Source organism: Cherax quadricarinatus, chromosome 21 (genome assembly GCF_038502225.1).
Source record: "Cherax quadricarinatus isolate ZL_2023a chromosome 21, ASM3850222v1, whole genome shotgun sequence".
Lineage (NCBI taxonomy): Eukaryota > Metazoa > Arthropoda > Malacostraca > Decapoda > Parastacidae > Cherax > Cherax quadricarinatus.
Window position 1 is genome coordinate 46,243,446 of NC_091312.1, and position 11,078 is coordinate 46,254,523.

The window sequence follows — 11,078 nt, forward strand, 5'->3', positions numbered from 1 at the left end:
GAGGCAGTTTGTAGCCACCTTGAAAAGCATAAATTAATCAACGAATCTCAGCATGGTTTTACAAAGGGGCGTTCCTGCCTTACGAATTTATTAACTTTTTTCACTAAGGTATTTGAGGAGGTAGATCATGGTAATGAATATGATATTGTGTATATGGACTTCAGTAAGGCTTTTGACAGGGTCCCACATCAGAGACTATTGAGGAAAATTAAAGCACATGGAATAGGAGGAGAAATTTTATCCTGGATAGAGGCATGGTTGACAAATAGGCAGCAGAGAGTTTGCATAAATGGGGAGAAATCAGAGTGGGGAAGTGTCACGAGCGGTGTCCCACAGGGGTCAGTGTTGGGCCCCCTGCTGTTCACAATCTACATAAACGACATAGATGAGGGCATAAAGAGCGACATCGGCAAGTTTGCCGATGACACCAAAATAGGCCGTCGAATTCATTCTGACGAGGACATTCGAGCACTCCAGGAAGATTTGAATAGACTGATGCAGTGGTCGGAGAAGTGGCAGATGCAGTTTAATATAGACAAATGCAAAGTTCTAAATGTTGGACAGGACAATAACCATGCCACATATAAACTAAATAATGTAGATCTTAATATTACGGATTGCGAAAAAGATTTAGGAGTTCTGGTTAGCAGTAATCTGAAACCAAGACAACAGTGCATAAGTGTTCGCAATAAAGCTAATAGAATCCTTGGCTTCATATCAAGAAGCATAAATAATAGGAGTCCTCAGGTTGTTCTTCAACTCTATACATCCTTGGTTAGGCCTCATTTAGATTATGCTGCACAGTTTTGGTCACCGTATTACAGAATGGATATAAATTCTCTGGAAAATGTACAAAGGAGGATGACAAAGTTGATCCCATGTATCAGAAACCTTCCCTATGAGGATAGACTAAGGGCCCTGAAACTGCACTCTCTAGAAAGACGTAGAATTAGGGGGGATATGATTGAGGTGTATAAATGGAAGACAGGAATAAATAAAGGGGATGTAAATAGTGTGCTGAAAATATCTAGCCTAGACAGGACTCGCAGCAATGGTTTTAAGTTGGAAAAATTCAGATTCAGGAAGGATATAGGAAAGTACTGGTTTGGTAATAGAGTTGTGGATGAGTGGAACAAACTCCCAAGTACAGTTATAGAGGCCAGAACGTTGTGTAGCTTTAAAAATAGGTTGGATAAATACATGAGTAGATGTGGGTGGGTGTGAGTTAGACCTGATAGCTTGTGCTACCAGGTCGGTTGCCGTGTTCCTCCCTTAAGTCAATGTGACCTGACCTGACTAGGTTGGGTGCATTGGCTTAAGCCGGTAGGAGACTTGGACCTGCCTCGCATGGGCCAGTAGGCCTTCTGCAGTGTTCCTTCGTTCTTATGTTCTTATGTCCTTATGTCTGTATGACAGTGATTTAAAAAACACACCTGACACCATCACACTTACCCATAGCCTCCGATAAGTATCAGATGCCGGTGTGACTGTGAGAAGTGTATGCAATGGTGTCAGATGTTAGAAAGTGGTGCCTGGTGTCAGTATGATGGTATCGGATGTCTGTGTGATTATGTCAGGTGTATGAGCGATTATCACATGTGTCTGTGAGGTTGGGCCAAGTGCTTATATGAACAGGTGCTGCAAGAGATATGTTATTTAACAGGTGTTTCTACTAACTTACTTGCTGGTGTGATTTCCTTTCAGGTGTGCTGCGATCCTCCATCCACGCTTCCGTTTTGTCATCGATCTCCCCCATATGACCTGTTTCTTCACCACCTGCTGTTGTACGCTGCAGGTGCTGCGTGGATGAGAGGGTCGGAAGATTGAAGGCGTGGAGAGACATGGGGAGACGTTGTGACATGGGTTGGAGGCGATGTTAGAACGCCTGTAGACGGCGTGGCAAATCGTTGAAGTCGTATTACAGTGTTTGCAGAGGGTGCAGCTCAGAGTGGAAGTGGTGTTTTTATGCGTGAAGGCGGGTTCTAAGGCGCGGCCTCAAGAAAATTCCCCTGGGGGCTATGCCGATAGGTCAAATAGTTCATCTGTCGGAATCCAAGACAAAGAAGGAAATACTGTACGTTAGGGTGAGGATTTTGAGATCGCATTTACTAAAGTTTAAAGTTGCAGTTTAAAAACTGTAGTGTAAAGCACCCTTCTGGCAAGACAGTGATGGAGTGAATGATGATGAAAGTTTTTCTTTTTCGGGCCACCCTGCCTTGGTGGGAATCGGCCAGTGTGATAATAAAAAAAAATATTTACTAAAGAAAATTTTAAGTAGGGAAAGAGGAAAATTAGGAAGGAACATTTAGTGATTTTTTTCTTTACTTCTTTTGATATGTCAAAATTTCTGGAAATGCAAATAGATAAACAGGTGGACAAACACACACACAGATGCAGTATTCTTAGAAGAAATCTGATATTGATGGAAAAAAAAAGAAAATGGGTCTTAAACAGAAACTGGTGGATAAACAGAGGCAAAGCAAATGACTATAAAATGTTAACATTCACATTAACTAACAAGATGGCCGCCGCTATGACAATATGGTACGGAAAATTAGTCATTACTTCTGGTAGAAACGTGAGAGAAGCGTGATTTTGTTCTCTATACTTAGGCTTTACTGGTAGGCAGACTCCAATGCAAGTAATTAAAAACTCGCCAGTAAATGATCAAGTGAAAATGATCGTCGTTCCTAGCTGAAACTAGCAAAATTATCAGTAAGTCCTCTTCGATTATTTATTTACCTAACTGATTATGATTTATTTATTTATTTATTTATTTAAAAATTTGAGCACACATACAGAGGTACAACAAATACAGGTAAGAGCAGTATGCCAAAGCCACTTATACTATGCATAGCATTACGGGCTGGCTTAAAATTAACTTAAGATTAACTAAGCAATGATGAAATCAGTGATAAAACATTAATGTAAACAGGTTACTATAAAGCACAAGTGAGTATTACAAAGACAGGTCATATGGTTGTATGCATTGTTGTACATTCAGTAGAATGGAGTATTCTGTTAGGTAGTGTATTTAAAAAATAATAAAGTTAGATTGGGTTTTAGGTTTAACATTTATGTGATATAATTGTGAGAAACATTTAAGATATACAATTTATAAGGTTCAGTTATTCAGAATTTATTTGGTTTTGGGTGAGTAAGTGATCTTTGAGAAGAGACTTGAATTTATAAACAGGTAGTGTTTCTTTTATATTTACAGGTAATGAATTCCAGATTTTAGGGCCTTTTATGTGCATTGAGTTTTTACATAGTGTGAGATGGACACGAGGAACATCAAAGAGTGATCTGTGCCTTGTGTTATAGTCATGTGTTCTGTTGAGGTTGGCAAGGAGATGTTTGAGGGGAGGGTTAATATCAGAGTTAAGTGTTCTATGTATGTAATAGGTGCAGTAGTAAGTATGGATGTTTTGTATGGTGAGGAGGTTTAGTGTATTGAATATTGGTGGAGTGTGCTGCCTATAGTGAGAATTTGTTATCATTCTAACTGCAGCCTTTTGTTGGGTAATTAGTGGTCTGAGATGGTTACTTGTTGTTGAGCCCCATGCACAAATTCCATAGGTGAGATAGGGGTAAATAAGAGAGTGATATAGGGCCAGGAGGGCTGACTGTGGAGCATAGTACCGTATCTTCGATAGTATGCCTACAGTCTTGGAAATTTTCTTAGAAATTTGTTGTATATGTGTATGAAATTTGAGTCTATTATCAAGGTGGATTCCTAAGAATTTTCCCTCTGTTAGCTTTGTGATAGGTGATCCGTTTATCATTATGTTAAGAGGGACATCTGTAGCTCTGTTACCAAACTGAATGAAGTAGGTTTTGTCAATGTTTAGTGTAAGTTTGTTAGTTCTCATCCAGGTAGATATTTTCTGTAATTCGGTATTTACAGTATTGGCTAGCGTGACTGGGCTCGGGTGGGAGAAGACGTATGTAGTGTCATCTGCAAATAGTGTGGGTTTGAGTAATTGCGAAGCATTTGGTAGGTCATTTATGTATAGGAGAAAGAGAAGAGGGCCAAGGACACTTCCCTGTGGGACACCAACTGTAATTGGTTGTGCAGAGGAGTTTGCCCCATTTGCATACACATATTGGCTTCTGTTGCTGAGGTATGACTTGAGGTAGTTGAGGGAGTGCCCTCTTATACCATAGTGTGACAATTTTACGTGGAGCAAGTCATGGTCAACTGTATCCAAAGCTTTACGTAAGTCAATGAAGATCCCCAGTGGGACTTCTTTTTTCTCTATTGCAGTGTATATATGTTCTAGCATGTGTATAATAGCATCATTAGTATTTTTATTAGGCCTGAATCCAAATTGGCAGGGGTTGAGTATGTTTTGGGAGATAAGGTAGGAGTAGATTCGTTTATGAATTAATTTTTCGAAGATTTTTGAGAGAGGGTGTAAGTTGGATATTGGCCTATAGTTATTCAACTCTGTTTGGTCTCCTCCTTTGTGGATCGGGGTGACCCTTACTATTTTGAGTACTGTAGGGAAGGTGGAGGATTCAATGGATTTGTTAAAGAGTGTTGCAATGATTGGTGATAGCACTTGTGACACTTTTTTGTATATAAAGGGTGGTAAGTTATTTAAATCTCCTGCCTTGTTTTTTAGTGCGTTGATAATAAGGGAGACTTCGTATGGGTTAGTCGGAGCTAGGAACAGTGTGTTCGGGTAGTTGCCGGTGAGGTAGTCATTTGGTGGGGTATCTGAGCTTGGGATTTTATTGGCTATATATTCTTTTCATCAGTCAGTTTCTTCATTAGTTGTTTTTATTTATACGAAATATATTGAGCAACGTTTCAAGACGACGAGGCGTACATTGTGTGTCCACTGTCCACACACTGCAGTGGAAAGGAGACCTGGCCTGCGTGTGAGGTGGAAGGAATTCAGACTATACTTGTACAAGAATGGTATACAACACCGACAAGATGAAATTGAGACACATGTGCAACATCTGGGTATCTGTATTGTAGACGTTTCGCCATCCAGTGGCTTTATCAATACAAATTCCAGGACATAACTAGGTTGAGGGACTGATTACCTCATCTTCTGTACATAGTTCTCCTGTCTTCAAGTTTTGTCCTGGAATTTGTATTGATAAAGCCACTGGATGGCGAAACGTCTACAATAAAGATACCCAGATGTTGCACATGTGTCTCAATTTCAGACTATACTTGCATGCAAGAAGGTTAGAGATGTACATGAAGGTTACACAGTACCGACAAGATGCATCATAAGACACATATTCAACAACTAATTAACTTTATTTGTAGACGTTTTGCCATCCAGTAGCTTTATCAATACAATACGATACAATACAAGGACATAATGTGACTATGATATCCAGGTGGCCCTCCAGGTGGTGCTGTACTCACATACAGATGACACTAATAAAATGCAAGCTACTCCCATTCACTTAAGCTTAAAATCTAAGCAAAACAGCGTTACTGACAATCACACAGCTCGCAGGTGCAGGTCACAGAGAGTTTAGCTTGATAGTTAATGTGAGACTACTGAGAAACCTGGCCAACAACCTTGTCAGGGGATCCTTCTAGATATATGCGATCAAAGAAATGATATCCGGGCCAGAAAAAATGGAACTTCGGATTAGACGGGTTATTCCTGATCTTCCTGTAGCAGATGCCCAGAATCACAGGTGTTGTTGTGATAAGTTCAGGAAAATAATAAACAGAAGTAGTGTATTAAGCAAGCGATATGTAGATGATAACTTTCACAATTGTTACATTGATGAAATATACAGAAAATGTTTCCGTATCCTTACAACCTGTGGTTTTCGTGACGTGTGTTGTAGTTTTGAGGACCAGTTAACAAAAAAAAAAAACATAGTTTCCAATGTGATTATTTCGGGGACGAGGCAGGAGTAGCACACATCGAGGGGTATTCCTATATTGTGAGCCTTTCTGATGTTTTTGATCGGTCACTTAGAATTGTCAGGAGTGATAGTACAGAGGAGAGTGTGGAGACTGTGTTACCTAGGAGAGTGTGGAGACTGTGTTACCTAGGAGAGTGTGGAGACTGTGTTACCTAGGAGAGTGTGGAGACTGTGTTACCTAGGAGAGTGTGGAGACTGTGTTACCTAGGAGAGTGTGGAGACTGTGGTACCTAGGAGAGGGTGGAGACTGGTAGATACAGGTAAGATCAAGGCTATGGCCAGGGCTGCACATCATATTCGTTAATATGATCTGAGCGACTTCACGTATGAGAAAATAGTTGCCTGAACAAGTTAAACTCATCTAGTTATTGTCTCTAAGCTTGAGAAAAGTATCGTTAATTCATCAGTAATATTACCCTTTATCTGGCTACCAAGGTGCATCCAAATTTGATATTTTTTAATCAAGTTGTTCATTTGTCATTGAGAACAGTAATATCATTCATAAAACTATGGCTTTGATTAATGGGGTGGGTTCCAGATTTAGCTAGTTTGACTACTACTGTCTCTATGTGTGCACATTCAATGGTCACCGTGATACTCAAACCTTGGGAGTTCAGTTTCAATATCATCCTACAGAAATCATTCAAAATGGCAGTACAAAACCTGGGGTAATGACGCTTACGATTCCTTGTCTAAGTAAATCATCATCAAGCTCAGTTTATTTGGTAGTTGACTCTAAGAATGCAAATCCATCAGCGGTTGAAAGTACATCAAGGGCAAAATATTGTGAGAGCTGAGAGGAGTAGGAGAGGAGTCATGTGTTTGCTCAGGTCAAGGAAGAAGTGCGGTATGTCCACTAAAATATCTGTTTACATAACTGGGTAAAAATGTTGGTCAAATGGTTCTACCCAAATCGAGCAGTGAGAAGAGTATAAGAGGTAATAGTGAGAAGAGTGAAGTGTTGCGGTGTGTAGTGTGAAGCGTTGCTGTCAGTAGTGTTACTAATTCCCTATGTGATATACTTGTGTAGTTATTCCCAGCATGTTATATAAGCTTCCCTGTCTAGCTATACCAGTAACCATTACAGCACCGCATCCCTGCATTAGACCGTTATGTGACTCATTGCTAACCACAGCATGATGTCACATTACTCTTTGAATGCGCTCCGGGCACTGGGCGTCAGTTCAAGCCAGGTTAGCAGAGGAGACAGGTCAGGCCTGGTGCTCTTCTTATTTATCATCTTAATATACGTTACCAAGCCATCCTACATTTGTGTTATTACTACTTTAAATCCATAACAAACCCCTACGACAAATTAGTGGGAGCGCTGTGGGTCTTGATTTAGAGAATTTCAACAATTAACGAAGAAAAGAAGACTTGCTTCACGGCGGTCACTGAGTGAGTGTCGTAGTGTCCCTCGGTCAGCCCATAGCCATTCCTCGGGCCATGACAGCTTCTACAGCTGTCTCTAAGTTTCGGGGTTAATGAGCTTAATTGTTAACCTTCGAGGAGTTGATCCGGGTTTTTCAATTACACCAGCCAGTTACGCCAGTCTAAGGGAGAGCGCCAGTTAATCATCCAGCCTGCCTCATCCGTCATCCAGACTGCTCCTTCATGTTGTGTGCATCGTTACAAGTATTCAAGTCAACCCTTATCGAGGGTTTATACCAGTGAGCCACCCCAGCTTCCTAACACAGCTGCAGAGAGAGAAGTAAGCCAAAAATAACAAAAAAGGCACAATACCGTGACTGGAACGATACAAAAATAACCCGCACATAAAAGAGAGAAGCTTACGAAGACATTTCGGTCCGACTTGGACCATTGACAAAGTCACACTGTGTAAGTAAGCCAAGCCAGTTCCTATTTGAAATATTATCTCCAATATCACTTTGTGATACCAGTTGGACGCTGGTAAGAGTGATCTTCCTCATCCATGTGGCATATTGTGGCTTAGCAAGCCACCTGGGATTTTCAAGTGAGTGGTGTAAATGTGTGCCAATGAGGTGCGCGGGACAAGCCACCCAACCCTCCACCACCACCTCCACTTCCTCCACTACCACCATCCACCACTCAAAGCCTCATCTCCCTGTGGCTTTTTTCACCCATATACCGGGTCCTAGCATCGTCTTTTGGGCTCGCATAGTTGGTCAAGAGATTCTTTTTGTGCGCCAACGATAAAACCACCTGTTTGAGTTCACCGACAAAGCGCAAATTTCTTCAAGATTCTCCATGTGTGTGTATGGTGTGTGACACCACCAACAAGACTTGTATTTTATTAGTGTCATCTGTATGTGAGTACAGCACCACCTGGAGGGCCACCTGGATATCATAGTCACATTATGTCCTTGTATTGTATCGTATTGTATTGATAAAGCTACTGGATGGCAAAACGTCTACAAATAAAGTTAATTAGTTGTTGAATATGTGTCTTATGCTTCATCTTATCGGTACTGTGTAACCCTCATGTACATCTCTAACCTAACTTGCATGCAAGTATAGTCTGAATTCCTTCCACCTCACACGCAAGCCAGGTCTCCTTTCCACTGCAGTGTGTGGACAGTGGACACACAATGTACGCCTCGTCGTCTTGAAACGTTGCACAATATATATCGTATAAATAAAAAAACAACTAATGAAGAAACTGACTGATGAAAAGAATATATAGCCAAATCATAATTAGTTAGATAAATGATGATGGTCTCTAGGCACCATGATGGTAATGCTGGTGCAGTAGTAAGAATGAATGGGAGGGTGTTGGCACCTGGAGAAGAAGTTGATATCCTTGGGGTGAAATTTGACTCCAAACTAACCATGAAGAACCATGTTGTAAATCTTGCAAACAAGGCAGCCAGGAAGCTTACAGCACTTCGCCGTGTCTCGCATCTGCTTGACAGTAGGGGTTGCAAGATTCTGTACAAAGCACAAGTACGCTCACACCTTGAGTATGCTCCACTTTCTTAGTTTGCCTGCCCCCCCCTCTCATCTGCGACTGCTTGACAGAGTAGAGAACAGAGCAAGACGTCTCATCTCTCGCCTGGACCCATCCTGGATAGATCTGTCGTTTCAGCAGAGCCTTCAAAACAGGAGGGATGTGGGTGGCCTTACTGTTATGTACAAGGCCAATATTGTCAAAGTACCACACTTGGATCTACTTCGTAGATGATATCTTAGTACTTTTAATCCCTAAATGGTTCAGTATTGTTTTACATTATTGCGTTAGTTTACATTGATGCGTGTAAGGGCTCTTGATTCTAGGAACTTAACTTCCTCTTACTCGAATTGAATCTGAAAATATCACATTCCGTAGGTGGTGTGTGGCTCTCCTGGTTTAGATCTTTCCCCTGATTAAATACAACAATTATGAACAGTATCAGTCTTTAATGGCTGATTCATTTTACTAAATGGTTTGAATTTTTTTTGACCATATGCTGTATAAGTGCAAATTTTGTTGGATTCTGTGCAATAATTGGAGAATGCCTCTCCTGGTCGGCTTTAAACGTTTACTTCTGATGTTTTTTTTCTGAGTGGAAGCTTTATATTGTGTTTACGTTGTGTAAGTTTTAAAATGACAACTTTATTAAACAAATTGTTTCCGAAAAATATCTGGAAAATGTCTCTTCCGATCAGAAATAAATCTCGGTGTTTGGCTTTACTTTGTCTTCAAGGCTGTTGCTTTCTAGCGGGTTTTAATTTGTTTAGAGTTGTATATGTCTTAGTTTGCAATTTTTTTATTGAAAAATAAAATAGGATTAAAGAGACCATATGATTACTTGTGAATAAAAAAATCAATTTCGCTTCAAATCTTCAGTGCTAATTCTTAACAGTATTAAAAATTTATGCCACACTCTGCACTACTTTTTACCGTATACTGACGTACCAGTGCCCGTGGTTGTGCAGTATAGGTAAACCTTTCACGAATCTGAAGCCTTGACGATATCATCAACATTCCGCCTGACACTGGCTGGATTGCATGGTTTCGGTCTCTCCTCCAGGTGATCTATGTATAGTCTGGCGACCAACGCACTGAGTGGTGAGCCCATGGCTATGTTGTTTGATTGTTTATATAAATCTGTGCTAAAAGAAACCAATTAAATTTAATGCAGAGTTCAAAAATATCAAGAAAATATTTAGCTGGAATAGGAAGGCTTAAATCCTCCGTGACATTTTGCCGAGACTTTTTTTGACAATTGCATGTTGTGTATTCACCTGTTTGTGGCTGCAGGGGTCCAGTCATAGCTCCTGTCCTCGCCTCTTCACTGATCGCTACTGGGTCTTCTCTCTCCCTGTTCCATGAGCTTTACCAAACCTCGTTTAAATCTATATATGGTTTCTGCCTCCACTACGTCACTTGCCAGATTATTCCATTTAATGACAGTTCTATGACTAAAGACTACTTCCTAACATCTCTCTAACTCATCTGAGTTTTCAACTTCAATTGTGACCCCATGTTTCTGTGTCCTATCTCTGGAATATCCTGTCTCTGTCCACCTTGTCAATTCCTCACAGTATTTTACATGTGGTTATTATGTCTCCCCTGACTCTTGTGTCCTCCCGTGTCGTCAGGCTGATTTCCCTTTACCTTTCTACGTAGGACAGTTCTTTTAGCTCTGGGACTAGTCTTGACTAGTCTTGACGTGCTTGACCAGGTGTGGGGTTCCAAACTGATGCTGCATACTCTTTAAAACATAAGAAAGAACATAAGAAAGAAGGAACACTGCTACAGGCCTACTAACCCATGCGAGGCAGATTCAATTCTCCCACCGCCTTAAGCCAATGCTTTATCCTAGTCAGGTCAGGTCACATTCACTTAAGGAAGGAGCACGGCGTCTGACCTAGTAGCACAAGCTAGTCAGGTCCAACTCACTCCGACCCACACCCACTCATGTATTTATCTACCCTATTTTTAAAACTACACAACGTCTTAGCTTCTATGACGGTACTCAGGAGTTTGTTCCACTCATCGACAACTCTATTACCAAACCAGTGCTTTCCTATATCCTTCCTGAATCTGGATTTCTCCAACTTAAAGCCATTGCTGCGACTCCTATCTAGGCTAGATGTTTTTAGCACGCTATTTGCATCCCCTTTATTAACTCCTGTTTTCCATTTATACACCTCAATCGTATCCCCCCTAATTCTATGTCTTTCTAGAGAGTTCGGATTCAGGG